General features: G+C 37.7%; 1 protein-coding gene across 2 annotated transcripts in view; it reads left to right on the forward strand.

Moving 5' to 3' along the window:
* Positions 1 to 16,430, forward strand: part of FAM189A1 (family with sequence similarity 189 member A1) — a 451,690-nt gene that overhangs the window by 81,932 nt on the left and 353,328 nt on the right. The gene's annotated exons all lie outside the window — the stretch shown is intronic.

The raw sequence follows: 16,430 nt of genomic DNA on the forward strand, positions 1-16,430 counted from the left end.
TTTGATTCCAGGATGTGCATATTTTCACTTTTCAACACTTCCAGAGCCTGGATGGGTCTGCACAAATACACGATGTGTCAGCACGTGCCGGTGCGTGCCTTTTCTCCTGCGGCATGACTGGTTGTTGTTGGCATCTTCGATGATGCTGGCATCACTAACCTCTGTGAGCATCCACCCAGGTTGGACGTGATGGAGGACCAGAATCAGCGGTGTGCATGACTGAGTGGGAACCATGCCCTGCTGCTTACTGTCGTGTGCCTGTGGATGGAGGTAAAGTCCTGTGATGTGGCAATGAGAGGGCTTACCCTCACAGGGTTATTAGGGGATCAAATGAAACTGTCAGGCATTAGACTGTGCTTGTGCTTGGTATTTTGCTTGCACAGGTCAGTTCACAGATCTTTTGGAAGAGGTCTGTGAGGTTCCAGGCTGCAGGCCATGGCTAGGTACTTGGGAGAAGTTTGGAAACTCTTGACGCTCTGGGGAGGCTGCCCTTAGAGTCCCTATGACAAAATAAGCCCATCTCCCCACTTCTTCAGAAAGCCCACCTGACACACCTGAAAAAAAATTGTTTTTAAATGCAAGCTGTAGCGTGTGTTGGTGTTATAGTGGTAAATGCAAGCTCTATGCCCAATGTCAGGCTTGAACTCACAACCCTGAGATCAAGAGTCGCATGCTTTACTGACTGAGCCAGCCAAAGTGCCCCGTGAAAGTGGTTTCTAAATACTGAAATATTCATCTACACATTACTTTGCGTGTCTGCATGCACATCTACCTTAGAGTCATGGTTTATTTAATAAATCCCCATTTACCCAAAGTTGTTGGGCATTTTTGTTGTTTCCTTTTTATCTACAAGGTGACTGGACACTGTACGTCTTTGTATCAAAGTGTTCGCACAACCTCAGGACAATCTAATTAGGATAAATTGCCAGATTAGAACTGCTCCCACCTAAGGAGATCTGTTTTTAAAGGGCAAAATGTGACTGTGCTGCTGTCCCCAAACCTTTGTCAGCCTGGGGTACCGCTGTGGGGGCAGGGTCGGCCAGGGGTGGGGCCAGATGCCAAAGCTTCCAATTCAGTAGCTGAAAGCTGTTAACACATTATTATTAGCATTTCCTGATTTGCTCATGACTGTTTTTACCCCCTTGTTGGCAAGTATTTTTTTTTTAGTATTCAAATATTTCTTCCACTCAGGTTCTTAGCCTCGCCTCAGAGAAGAAAGACCAGAGAGTGGTCCTAACTATAAGCATATATGCACAATGCAGCATTTAGATGCCTAAACTTTGAAATATTTGCATCTGTTCATCACAGTATTCTTAAAGAATGAAAACATTGCAGAGCCAGTTATAATCTTGTTTGTATCCTTCCCCAGCCTGTCTGTCCCTTTCAAAAACCAAAGAGAGCATTGCTTTTTTATTTCATTTTTATCTGCAGAACAAACATGCAGTGCCTATACATGTGCTTAAAAAAATCACACAAGTGGGATTAGCTGCATGCATCATTCTGAAACTTGCGAGCAGCATTTTGTGTTGTTTTCTTTGTCCATCCAGGTTTTCTGGCTTCCTTTACCACCTCTTTAGAATTCCTTTGTGAGAATATGTCCTTGGTCATCTGCATTGTGCTGTAGTGATCATTCAGCTTGTGTCTCGTGTTCTGCCTTTACGATATGGCTATGGAGAATGTCTTCTCCTGTGTCCCCTGTGCTGAGGTACAAACATATTGACAGAGCATATATTTAGAAGTGGAATTTCTGTGTCATGGGGAATGGGCACCTTAATGTTACTGAAATTGTCAAATTTCTCTTCCAGTTTTTCAGATCAATTTGTACTCCTGGTAGAGGCCAAGAAGCGTTACGTTTTCCCACTTCTTCTGTAGATGTTGTGGGACCCGACTTTTATAGTTCTTTTAATGGAAAGAAAATAGGGCACCTGAGCGGCTCAGTCGGTTGAGAAGCAACTCTTGATTTCAGCCCAAGTCATGACCTCACGGTTTGTAGGTTCAAACCCCACATCGGGCTCTGCGCTGACAGTGCACAGCCTGCTTGGGGTTCTCTCTCTCCTTCCTCTGTTCCTCCCCAACTTGCACATTTTTGTCTCTCTCAAAATAAATGAGTAAACATTTAAAAAAAACAGAAAGAAAACAATGTTATAAATACAAATTTAGTCACGAAAGTGGGTATTTACTTAGAATGAGACAATAAATCACAACAAGTTACAAGTTTAAAAAAATGGTTTGAAATGTACCAAATAAATCACACGATCCAGAAAAATAACATTTGAAACAATTTAGGAATTGCATGGCACAGCTCTGTAATAGTTTTCTGTATTATGAGACCACATATTCTTTGATTTGTCTATTCATATGACAGTGATTTTGTAATTTCCTTTTCTCCAGATTCTCAAAAGATATTTAGTTGTTTCTCTCTAGCATCACTGATTAAAATGATTCTGTTATTTTCACGTTTTATTACTGAAATAGTCACGTAACAAAATTCACCATTCTAAAGTGTACAATTTAGTGAGTTTCAGTATATTCCAGTGTTGTGCAGTCATTACCACTAGTTCCTGAACATTGCCATGAACTCCAGAAGAACTTCCATACCTGTTAGCAGTCACCTCCGTTTTTCACTTACTCCCAGCCACTGGTGACGACTAATCTACTTATGTTTCTATGGTTTTTCCTGTTTCTAGACATTTCATATAACAGGATTCATGCAATGTGAATCTTCCGTGTCTGGCTTCTGTTACTTTGCATAATGTTTTTGAGGTCCATTCCTGTTATAGCATGAAATAGAGTTCCTTCCTTACAATGGCAAATTATTTCTGTATATCTAGAAGTAGAATTGCTGAGTTCAATGGTAATTCTGTGTTCAGAATTTTGCAGACTTTTTTTTCAAAGCATCTGCACAATTTTGCATTCCCACCAAGAAGGTATGAGAGTTCCAGGTTCTCCGTAGCCTCACCAACACTTGTTATTTTCCTTTGTTTGCTTTCTGTTTGTGTGAATTGGTATCTTATAGTTTTGATTTGCATTTCTCTAATGATATTGAACATCATTGCATGTGCTTACTGTCCACCTGTCTATCTTCTTTGGAGAAATTTCTAGTCCAGTTATTTGCTCATTTTTAAATTGGGTTATTTATCTTATTGTTGAGTTGTAGCAGCTTTTTATATATTCTGGATATTAAACCCCTATCAGATATATGACTTTTAAATATTATAAATGTCTTTAATTCTGTGTGTTGTCTTTTTACTTTCTTTTTTTAAAGTCATTTTTAAGCAATCTCTACACCCAACATGGGGCTCAGACTTACAGTCCCAAGATCCAGAATCACATGCTCTACTGACTGAGCCAGCCAGGTGCCCCTGTCTTTTAACTTTCTAAATAGTATCCTTTGATGCACAGAACTTTTAAGTTTTGATGAGGTCCAGTTTATTTATTTTTTCTTCGCTTCTCTGTGCTTTTGGTGTCCTAAGAAACGTTGTTTAACTCAAAGTCATACAGATTTATACCTATGTTTTCTTCTAGGAGTTTTATAGTTGTAGCTCTTATATTTATGCTTTTGATCCATTTGGAGTTAATGTTGTGTTTTTTTAAGTTTATTTTTTTTAATAATCTCTACACCCAACTCATGAACCCAAGATCAAGAGTCACATACTCTTCCAACTGAGCCAGTCAGGCACCCCTGGAGTTAATTTTTATGTATGGTGTAAGATAAGGGTCCAACTTCATTCCTTTGCATGTGGATATCTAGTTGGAAAGATTTTATGAGAAGATTTTCCTTTCCCCATTGAATGGTCTTGGCCCCCTTGTTGAAAACCAATTAGCCATAGATCTATGGGTTTATTTCTGGATTCTCAGTTCTATTCCATTGATCTGTTCAGCTGTCCATCTGTCAGTACTACACTCTTTTGATTACTGTAGCATCACAGTAAATTTTGAAATCAGAAAGTGTGAGTCCTTCAAGTTTATAGTTCTTTTTCAGAATTGTTTTAGTTAGTTTGGGTCTCTAGCATTTCCATATCAATTGTAGGATTCATTTGTCAGTTTTTGGAAAATATCTAGCTAGTATTTAGATACAGGTTGCATTGAAGCCATTAGCAAACACAGGCTGTCTTCCCATTTGCTTAAGTCTTCTTTAACTTTATTTAACAATGTGTCATAGTTTTCAGCCTACAGGTCTTGTGAATCACTGGTTAAATTTGTTCTTGTTGCTGCTATTGTAATGGGATTGTTTTATTGATTTCATTTCAAGTTGTTCATTGTTAGTGCATGGAAATACAACTGACTTTTGTATATTGAACTTGTATTCTGTCACCTTGCTGAACTTGTTTACTAGCTTTAATAGGTTTTTTTTTTTGGTGTTTTTGTATATTCTTTAAGGTTCTCTAGATAAGATCATGTTACATGACAATGGAGATAGTTTTACTTCTTTCAAACTGCATACATTTTATATAGTTTTATTGCTTACAACTTCTTTGCCCTGGCTAGAATCCCCAGTATGATGTTGAATAGAAGTGGACATCTCTGTCTTCTTCGTAATTGTAGGGGAAAGGTTTCATTCTTTCCTCATTAAGTGTGATGTTAGTGAAGAGGACCTGAATAGACACTTTTCCAAAGACATATAGATGGTCAACAGACATAAAAAGATGCTCAGCATCACTAATCATCAGGGAAATACAAATTAAAACTGCAATGAGATATCATGTCACACCAGTTACAGTGACTAGTATCAAAAAGACAAGATGTAACAAGTGTTGACGGGGATGTGGAGAAAAGAGAAGCCTTGTGCACTGTTGGTGGGAATGTAAATTGATGTAGCCACTATGGAAAACAATATAGAGGGCCCTCAAAAAATTAAAAATAGAAATACCATACATTCCAGTAATTCCACTACTCAGTATTTATCCAAAGAAGATGAAAAACACTAATTCAAAAAGATACATGCACCACTATGTTTGTTGCAGCATTATTTACAGTAGCTGTGACATAGAAGCAACCTAAGTGCCCATCCATAGATGCATGACTGAAAAAAGATATGGTGTATATATACAATGGAATATTAGTCATAAAAAAAGAATGAAATTTTCTCATTTGTGACAACATGGATGGACCTAGAGGGTATCATGCTAAGTGAAATAAGTCAGACAGAGAAAGACAAATATCACGTGATCTCACTTGCATAGGGAATATAAAAAAGAAAACAAATGAACAAACAAAGAAACAGAAACAGACGTAGACTTATAAATACAGAGAATAAACTGGTGGTTGCTAGAGGGGAGCAGGTAGGGGGATGGACATGACAGGTGAAGGAGATTAATAGGTACAAATTTTCATTTATAAAATCACTAAGTCATGGAGATTAAAAGTATAGCATAGGGAATATAGTCAGTAATATTATAATAACATAGTATGGTGGCAGATGGTAACTATGCTTATGGTGAGCATTGCAGAATGTATAGAATTGTGAATTCAATATGTTGTACACCTGAAACTAATAAAATATAATGTTAATTATACTTCAGTAATGAAAGAGTATGATGTTAGCTGTGAGTTTTTCAAAGATGCCCTTTATCATATTGAGGAAGTCCTTTGTATTTCTAGTTTGTTAAGTGTTTTTATCATGAAACGATGTTGGAATTTAGCACTTTTTCTGCATCTATTGATAATGTAGGCTTTGTGCTTTATTCTGTTAATATGGTATTTTGATATGTTAGACTAACCTTATGTTTCTGGGACAAATCCCACTTGGTTATGGTGAATAACCTTTTCTATTGGATTCAATTTGCTAATATTTTGTTGAGGATTTTTGCATCTATATTCACAAGGGATATTGGTCTGAAGTTTTCTTCTGATGTCTTTGTCTGGCTTAGGTATCAGAGTTTTACTGGTTTCACAGGATGAATTAGGAAGTGTTCACTCTGCTATTTTTAGAAGAGTTTGAGAAAAATTATTGTTAGTACTTCTTTAAAGTTTCTGTAGAAGTTGCTAGTCAAGCCATCTATCTGGTCCTGGGCTTTTCTTGTTGGAAGTTTTTAAATTCCTGACTGTCTTAGTCAGTTTGGGCTGCTATAACAAATACTGTAGACTGGGTGGCTTAAACAATGAACATTTATTTGTCACAGTTCTGGAGGCTAGGAAGTCGAAAATCTAGGTGCTAGCTGATTTGGTTTCTGATAAGAGCTGTCTTGCAGATGGCTGTATTCTTACTATTAATCTCATATGGCTGAGAGAGAGATAATCTCTTTCATGTCCCTTTTAATAAAGGCACTAATGTCATTCATGTGGGCTCCCCTAAGGCCCCACCTCTTCATACCATCACATTGGGATTGGGGCTTCAATATATGAATTTGGAAGAGACACAAACATTCAGTTCATAGCACTGACTCATTCTCTTTATTTGTTACTAGTCTATTCATGGTTTCTATTTTTCTTGAGTCACTTTTGATAGCTTGTGTATTTCTGGGAATTAGTCTATTTCATCTGGGTTATCTGATTTTTATCAATTTTTTATACTTTTTGCTTAGAATCTTACTAATTTTTGTTTGGTATTAATTGTGTTTGCTATTATTCTTTTGGTCAGTCTAGCTGAAGTTTGTCAATTTTGTTGATCTTTTCAAAGAATCAACTTTTGGTTTTGTTGATTTTCTCTTTTGTTTTTTTTTTCCTCTCTTTCATTTTTTTCCATTATTCTCTTTTTCTTCTGTTTGATTTAGGTTTTTTTTTTCTCCCTAGTTTGTTATGGTAGAAGATTAGAAAAAGAAGATTATTGATTTGAGATATTTTTTCTTTTTTAGCATAGGATTTTCTAGGTATAATTTCATTCTGAACATTAATTTCATTTAGAGGGAGGAAACTCTTATGAATGATTAAATTTTGGTATGTTGCATTTATTTTTTTATTTATCTCAAAGTACTTTCTAATTTTCCCTGCAATTTCTTTGACACATTTGTTATGTAGGAGTGTGTTGTTTATTTTCACATATTTTGGATTTTTCCAAATTTCCTTCTATTATTTTTTAACTTATTGTGGTCAGAGAACATACTTTGCATGATTTGAATATTTAAAAATTTGTAGAGACTTGTTTTGTACCTTAACATATGTTCTATCATGGAGAATGTTCTATATGCATTTGAGAAGAATGTATATTCTGCTGTTTTGGGGTTGAATATTCTATAGATGATTGTTAAATCTAGTTGGTTTGTAGTGCTGTTCAAATATTCTCTTTCCTTGCTGATGCTCTGTCTAGTTGTTCTATAACTGAAACTGAGATATTGAAGTCTCTAAGTATTGCTGAGTTGTTTATTTCTTCCTTTTATTCTGTCATTTTTTTATATATCCTAAGATTATGTTGTTAGATATATGTATATTTATAGCTGTTATATTTTCATGATGGATTAACCTTTTTCTTATTATATCATGTTCTTCTTTGTCTCTAGTAGCAGATTTTGTCTTGAAGTCTATTTGGTCTCATACTTTAGCTGTTCTTTGGTTCCTGTTTGTATGGAATATCTACTTCTATCCTTTTGGTTTCAACATATTTCTGTCTTTTAATCCAAAGTGAGTCTTGTAGGCAGCATATAGTTTGATCATGTTTTTAAGTCCGTTCTGCCAATCCCTGCTTTTTGGGGGAGCAGTTAATCCATTTATATAGTGTGTAATTACCAATAAGGAAGAAATTACTTCTACCATTTTGCTGTTTATTTTCTGTACATTTTATGTCTTTTTTGTTTCGCATTTCCTCAGTTATTTTCTTTTGTGTTAAAATATTTTATAGGGTACCATTTTCATTCCTTTGTTGCATATTTTGCTGTATATTTTGACTTATTTACTTAGTGGTTGCTCTGGAGATTACAATTAACATTTTAAGTTGTAACAAAATAGTTATTATTCATACCTACTTAATTTCATTTGTGTACAAAAACTTTGCTCCATTCTCCTCTCTCTTACTGCTGTTATTGTCACAAATTGTATCTTTATACATTGTCCATCAGCATAGACTTATAATCATCACTTCATGCAGATGTGTATTAAGTAAGGTAGAAAGAAGTGAGTTACAAACAGAAATCCATTTATATTGTGTTTTATACTTAGCCATGTAGCACCCTTACTCGTGTTCTATATTTCTTCTCATGGATTCGGGTTACTATTTAGTGTCCCATCACTTCTGCCTGAAGAACTCCTTTTGGCATTTCTTGTAGGGCAGCTATGGACGCTCAGTTTTTGTTTGTCTGGAAATGGCTTAGTGTCTTCTTCATTTTTGAAGGACAGGTTTTGATGGATAGAGAATTACTCCTTGCAGCTGTTCTTGTCTTCTTAATTTCAGCACTCTGAATATGTCATCCCATTGCCTGATGGTCTCCATGGTTCCGATGAGATATTAGCCTTTAGTCCTACTGAGGATAACGTACACATGATGAGTTGCTTCTCATTTGCTGCTTTCAAGATTCTGTCTTTGGTTTTTGCTAGTTTGGTTATGGTATGTTTTTAGGTGAGTGAGTTTATCTACTTGAGTTCCTTGCTGAACTCTTACTAGGTTTGTATAATCTTTGAATGTTGTAAGTAGACAATCATTCTGTTAGTAAATAATAATAACATCTCTCTCTAATCCTTATTACTCTTTCTTATTGTTTCTCTCTCTTTTTTAATTCCTTGTCTTTACTAGGAATACTTCTAAATAATCAGCATTAAGTGTGCTGCTTGCATCAGGATTTGCAAAGTTCTCTTTATCAGTTGAAACAAGTTGTCTGAGAACATGGGAAACACTTGTTGTTGAATTGTTAGTAAGTTCATTAATTTTGACTTCAATTGAATTTGTTGTCATTTAAAATAACTTATTTCTACATAAACTAGAAATACTGTTTTAACAGTGGGTGGTATGCTTGATAACACATAGAAAATTATCATTGCCTTTTCTTTCCCAGCAGGAAGCTATACCCCTATATTAATATTTTCAACACTTGAAGTCATAATGCGGTCAGATTGTAGACTTTTAGCAGCCTTTCTCCGTGCCCCCCATGGCCTTCAAAGTACCTCTCCGTGTCCTTAGAGTTCCATAAAACACTTGGATAACCTGATCTAGAACATACTCCTCTCCTTTCTCATAGAGGGAGATTGGGACTCACCCATAACATATGGAAATTGTAGAGTCATAACTAGAACCAAAGTATGTTAGAACAAGGTGCTTCCCACTAACAGGTGTGAACTGAATACTGCATCTAATTACTAGCAGGTAGTAATCAGTGAATCCTTATCATACTTTTAGTCTTCACAACAACTTTACAGTCTGGGTATTATTTCTCCCATTTTGCAGGTGATTAAATGAAGAGTTTGAGGAATTAAGTAAGTTACATGTGGTGAATGTGGGTTTGGCGTAGGCTCTACTTGAGATTGTTTTCTCCTGCCTGAGAATTTTAGCTGCCCCTGCCCACCCAGAAACCCACAAACTAAACAAAATTCAAACCACCAGTAGAAATAAAAGTATTGTGCCAGATGGTTAGCACACTATAACAGGTTTGGCCTTGCTATTTGATTGTAAAAAAAATATAAGTTTGAAATCCTGAGTTTTTGATTCTTTGGTTAACTAGTGTAAGAAATGAACAGTCAGATAGCTAGTGTGGGAAACATTTTGAGTTTACTTTGTTATTCCTTTAAATCAGAGGCTACATGCATTTAAAGGGCTCTAGAAGAAAAAACCTGGGGAACTTAGGGTTCACAGGATTGGAAATTAAAGTTCCAGGGAGCAAATTAATTGAATTTTTTTCTAGAAAGTGTAGTCAGACTCAGCAGACCCAGACATGTTCACTGACAAGATGGACAGCACTCGACTATACTCATTTTCCTTTGTTAAACTTCTTTGGACTCCGTGGAATCTTTGAATTTTTTAGTACTGTAGAGCTATTTAGAGAAAGTGACATCATAATTTCAAGAGAATTAAAATATTTTGACGAGTATGACATGCGTTAACATTTTTTATGATGCTCTTTAGAGGAAAATCCTCAGGAAGTGTCTAAATCATCAGCTGTCTACTCTTTTGGCATGGTGTAGTTGGAAGAAATATGCCATCACAGGCTCTAATTGTGGAGCTGAGTGATGAGTCCCAGAATCTGCACATGTTTCTGGCTTCGTGGGCTGCATCAGGCAATGGCAGATCCACCTGGAGCGGTGATAGAAGTTCTCTCCCACAGAACTGCAGACACTGATGGAGGGTTACCCTTTAGGCTGCATACAGGATATCCAGACAGATGCAAGGTTCTCTGTGTGAAATACTAATGTTCTCGTTAACTGAATCAGAATTGATACCAATAATTGGCATGGGGGCTGCATTTATAGCATAAAATTGGTTAAACCAGTTTGTAACTGTTTTTTTTTTTTTAATTTCTGTGAAATATCCACACACAAAACCAAAGAAATGGTGAAATGTAGGACAGCCCTTGAATGTGAGATTCTATTGTGTTGCTGGATGCCAGTAAAAGTTGCCCTCTCTGTTGCCTGTTCATGCCCAAGGGTAAGGTCTTACTTGGAATAGCAACTCACTAATTATGCTAGATGGCTCTTAGCTCCATAAAGCATAATGTATATTGTGTTGCTTTTTGGTATTTCTAAAAAAGCTTGATTAGCATATTATCTTAAACCAAGGACTGCCTCTCAGATGCCCCGTGGGGCCAGTCCGGTAACTAAGGAGGAAAGTGAGCAGGGGGCAATCAATGCTGCTTCTGCTGATAATGCTGATTCAGCACTTCTGCCAGTTTGACAGAAGCCAGAATTTTGTGCAATTTTCAATTTTTAGTTTATTGAGGTGTAATTTACATAACATAAAATCAATCATTCTAAAGTGAGCAGTTCACTGGCATTTAGGACATTCACATTGCTGGGCAAGCACCACTTCTATTTAGGCCCAAAACATTGTCATCACTCTGAAAGGAAACTCCATATGTATTAACAGGTGTATCTTCTTTCCCTGTTCCCCAGCCCATGAAAACCACCTGTCTGCTTTCTGTTTCTGCGTACCTACTGTGGATACTTCAGATAATTGGAATCATATACTATGTGGTTCTTAATTTCTCCTTTATTGTTGAATGATAGCTTTATAGGATACACAATTCCTGGTTGACAGCTTTTCTCTCTCTCTGTCTCTCTCTGTCTCTCTCTCTCTCTCTCTCTCTCTCTCTCTCTCTCTCTCTCATAACAATTTGAAAATGTTATCCTGGGGCTCCTGGGTAGCTCAGTCGGTTAAGCATCTGACTCTTGATTTCAGCTGGGGTCGTGATCTCGTGGTTCATGAGTTGGAGCCCCACCTTGGGCTGTGCACTGACAGCACAGAGCCTGCTTTGGCTTTTCTCTCTCCTCCTTTCTCTGCCCCTTCCCTGCTCATGCTGTCTCTCTCAAAATGAATAAATAAACATTAAAAAATTGTTATCCCATTACCTTCTGGACTGCATGGTTTTTGATGATAAATTAGCTATTAATTTTTTTTTTGAGGATCATTAGTATGTAAGGAGTCACTTTTCCCTTGCTCTTTTTAAGATTCTTGCTGTCCTTGGCTTTTGACAGTTTGGTTATAATGTATTTCGGTGTAGATTCCCCTGTGTTTATTTTTTGTGGCGTTCACTGAGCTTCTTGAGTGAATAGATCTATACCCTCTATCAAATTGGGACGTTTTTGGCCATTTATTCCGATGTTCCTTATGCTGCTTTATTCCCTGCCTTTCCTTCTGAGATTCCTGTTACACAATTGATTTGGTCCTCCTGATGGTATCTCGCAGATTTCTTAGGCTCTGTTCATTTTTCTTAATTCTCTTTGCTTCTCAGAGTAGATATTTTCCATTGTCTTATCTTTATATTTACTGATTCTTTCTTCTGCCTACTCAAATTGAAGCCCTCTGGTGAGTTTTAAAAATTTCAGTTAGTGTACTTTTCAGCCTCCATTTACTTGGCTGCTTTTTTAAAATTTCTATTACTGTCTTCTAATTGTTAACACATCTTTCTCCTGGCTTCTTTGGCTCTTTGTCCATATTTTCTTTAAGCCTTTTAGCATATTTAGGACGGTTGATTCAAAGTTTTTATGTGGTAGGTCCAGTGTCTGTTTCCTCAGGGACAGTTTCTGTTAATTTCTGTGAGTGGGCTATGCTTTCTGTTTCTTTATGTGCTTCATAATTCTTTTTTGAAAGCTGGACATTTTGAATATTGCATAGTCGTGATTTGGGAGGTCCGGTGACTCCTTGGGGTTTGGTGCTTCTTGCTCTCAGCTCTGTTAGTTTAGTGAATATTAAAAATTTATTTTGTGAGGCCTGTTGTATATAATCTCTGCAGGTTCTGTTAAATATTTCTTTAGCTAGTGCTGCCACACAGATTTCCTTGAGTTCCAGGAGGAGAGAGGGAGAGAGGGAGAGACAGAGAGAGAACATCTCTCCTAGTCTTTGCAGAATGCTGTGTGTTGGGGCCCTCCTTAACTACCTAGCCAGGCTATTTCAAACTCTTCCCTAGCCTTCGCTTGCTGGGAAGACCATCCAGAGGTGAAAGATCAGTGTCTTCTCACGTCTTTTCTGAGCATGCGACCTGCTGTGAATATACACATGGCTGTCTAACCTTCCCAGTATACAAGGGTGGTTTTGAATGCCCAAATTACCCAAAGAAGCTCCCTCCCCAGCTTCTCCTTTTAGGCTTTTGGATCTCTGTTGTATGCTTCAGTGGTAATCACCTGTCCAGGATTGCTGCCAATAGTTTATTTGCCTTACCGTGTTTTTAAGGAGGGCTTGCGGATCTTCTACCCTCAGAGAGTTAGTTCCATGTTAGATGAGCCCCTTGTGCCAGTTTTTCAGACAACCTCCGGACAGGTTAGAACAGACACAGTTTTTTTGTGAATCATGTCTGCTCTGCTGCTTCTGGAACAAGGGACCCGAGTCCTGCACTGGGAACATGGGCTGTATCTTTAACCGTTTGCACCATTAAGCTGGAGAGGAGGGTGTCAAAATGCACAGAACTTTCCTTCCATTTTTATGTTACCTTTCTCTTGTTTCAGTGTTCCTTTGGTTGCTGTGAACCTTTTACTGCTTTCCAGAATTCTGACAGAGTTGATTCTATTTTTGCTTGAGTTTTCAATGTTTCTGTGGAGGGATGGGACCTTGGAGGTGCCTACTGTGCATTTTTGCTGATATCCCAGGCCGGAAGCCAGAAATATTTAGTTATTGGCAACAAAGCATGTTGTGGCCTTGCAGAGTGAGGTTTAGGATTATAGCTTTAAGGCCTTAAACAGGCTAAGTGCTCAATGAAACCCAACAAGAAATAGAACAATAGAAATTCTGACTCACAGCTTTATGGTTTCTCCCCCTGCTATGACCCTTAGCTTCTCTTGTAACTTTTGGTGTAAGGATGCATTCTTTTAAAAGGATTTTTCTTTCATATTGTAAGCAGTAGATACTTTGTTACATCATTTCATATTTCATTCAGTGAAGAATTTATTCACATGAGCCATATGTGTAAGCTGTGGCAGGCCCCTGGGAAGCAATACATTTATAAATCAATGGGGCAGCATATTAGGGGAGTCTTTCTTTTCTTAATCAATTAAAAAATTATTATTTAAGTATGGTTAAGATACAGTGTTATATTAGTTTCATCAGAGCGATTCAATAATTGTATATATCACTCTGTGCTCACCACAGTGATTCTAGTCATTGTGCAATGTCATTACAATATTATTGACTGTATTCCCTACGCTGGACTTTTCATCTCTCCATGACTTATTTATTCTATAACTGCAAGTTTGTACCTCTTAATCCCCTTTACCTATTTCACCCATCCCCTTAATCCACCTACTCTCTGGAAACCACCAGTTTATTCTCTGTATTTAAAAGTCTGTTTGTTTGTTCTTTTGTAGATTTTACATATAAGTGAAATCATACAGTATTTGTCTTTCTCTAAGTTAGTGGTGTTTCTTTTAGCATGACCACTTACAAACCTAGATTTGTTTGCATGTATGGTAAGCCTTTTTCTTAGCAAAAGATAAGCAAATAAACATTGTGGGTATGTGTGTCTGATAGAAAAATGATTATTTTCTGTTGGCTGTATCTGTATTTGTTACAGTATATGTTTATACTGTTAATAGCTTGTGGTTTGATACTTAAAACGCATAAAATTTTAACCTTCATGCAAGAATGCTCCCGGGCCTCCTGAGCCTGTACTGTTGGTGCTGTGATCAGAGATGTGTTCTGAAGCCAAAATAGACTCCCACAAATATAGTCAGCTAATCTTTGGAGCCCTGGGCTGCCTTCTGAACAATTTTGGTTGCTCACGTGACGATCTTGAAAGGGGTCCCCACCCCCACAGGTAATCCATGTACACAGGTAGATGTTGTGAACAGGGAGGGCCATGGGGTAGCTTTCCATTTTAACTAAACATTTGTATTACTAGGTGTGAACAACTCAAGTTGTTCTAGTTTGTGAAGGAGCATTCTTGCTGTCAGCCTGCACTGTAGCAAATTAATAGATTAAAAAAATCTTGAAAACATTTTACCTGTTTCTTCTGAGCATTGGCATCCTGGGAGAGCCCTGGCTGTTCCCCTCCAGTTTGTGTAGTGTGTGTACCTGTCTATGCCTGCGTGTCCTGCAAGAACTCTAGGACCATCAAGTACCTAATTAGCAGTGAAGTAATCATAGCATGAATGCTTTAAAGGAGGAATCACAGATTTTATAAAAGCTGAAACTTAGGATCTAGCCAGATCTAAAATCTCCAATGAATTCATAAAACCACTTGTTTTATAATTACTTGAAAAGTAGATAATGATCAGCAATCCCAGCACATTGTTTTGTGGATATTGATAAACTTACTCTAAAGCATAGATGGAGAGGCAAAAGACCTGGGGTAGCCAATGTAGTAACAAAGGAGAACAATCAAGTTGGAGGACCGATGCTGCCTGACTTCAGGACGTATATAAAGCCCTAGGAGTCAAGATGTTGCGGTAGAGGCAGAATAATATACAAATATATCGATGGAATAGAATAGAAGTCCAAGAAACAGACTCATGCAAATGTAGTGAGCTGATCTTTGACACTGGAACAAAGCCAGTGGAGAAAGGATAGTGTTTTCAACAAATGGGGCTGGAACAAGTGGATATCCACTTGCAAAAACTCTTTGTGAAAATAAACTAAAAATGGATTATGGACCTAAATGTAATGTAAGATGTAAAATTATAAAATTTGTAGTAGGTCACGTAGGAGAAATCCTAAATGACTTTGGGTTTGGCTATGACCCTAAGCACAACACCAAAGGCGTGATCCGTGAGAGAATTGACTTCATTAAAATAAAAAACTTCTGCTCTGCAGGAGACGCTGTCCAGAATATGAGAAGACAAGGGGCGTCTGGGTGGCTCAATTGGTTAAGTGTCCGACTTTGGCTCAGGTCACGATCTCATCATGGTTGGTGGGTTCGAGCCCTGAGTTGGGCTCTGTGCTGACAGCTCAGAGCCTGGAGCCTGCTTCAGATTCTGTGTCTCCCCTTCTCTCTGCCCCTCCCATGTTCATGCTCTGTCTCTCTCTGTCTCTCAAAAATAAATAAACATAGGGGCGCCAGGGTGGCTTAGTTGGTTAAGCATCCGACTTCAGCTCAGGTCATGATCTCTCAGTCCGTGAGTTGAAGGCCCATGTTGGGCTCTGTGTTGACAGCTCAGAGCCTGAAACCTGCTTCGGATTCTGTGTCTCCCTCTCTCTCTGCCCCTCCCCCACTCACACTCTGTCTCTCTCTGCCTCTCAAAAATAAAGAAATGTGATAAAAAAATTTTTTTAAAGAATATGAGAAGACAAGCCACAGATGGAAAAATATTTGCAAAAGTCATATCTGATAAAGGACTGTTATGCAAAATATTCAAAGAACTCTTAACACTAAGAAAATGAACAACCTGATTAAAAAATGGGCAAACTATCTGCACCGACACCTTGCCAAGGGAGACATACGGATGGCAAGTAAGAACATGAAAAATGTTCCCACATCATATGTTGTTAAGGAATTTTGCATGAAGACAACAGTGATGTGCTATTACACACCTATCAGAATGGCCCAAATCCAAAATACCAACACCATCAGAGGCTGACGAGGATGTGGAGTAGCAGGAACACTCATTCGTTGCTGGTGGGAATGCAAGATAGGAGAGCCTGTCTAGAAGACAGATTGGCAGTATCTTACAAAACCTAATGTTCTCTTACCACATGATCCAGCAGCCATGTGTCTTGGCATTACCCATATGAACCAGAAACTTTTGTCCACACAAAAACCTGTACACGAATGTTCTTGACAGCTTTAGTCATAATTACCAAAACCTGGAAGCAACCAGGATGCCCTCCAGTAGGTGAATGGGTAAACAACTTAGGCACCTCCAGGCAGTGGAATATTTTTCATCAGTAGAAAGAAATAAGCTATCAAGGCAAGAAAAGACTTAGAACT

The sequence above is a fragment of the Felis catus genome, chromosome B3, assembly GCF_018350175.1.
Source record: "Felis catus isolate Fca126 chromosome B3, F.catus_Fca126_mat1.0, whole genome shotgun sequence".
Taxonomy (NCBI): Eukaryota; Metazoa; Chordata; class Mammalia; order Carnivora; family Felidae; genus Felis; species Felis catus.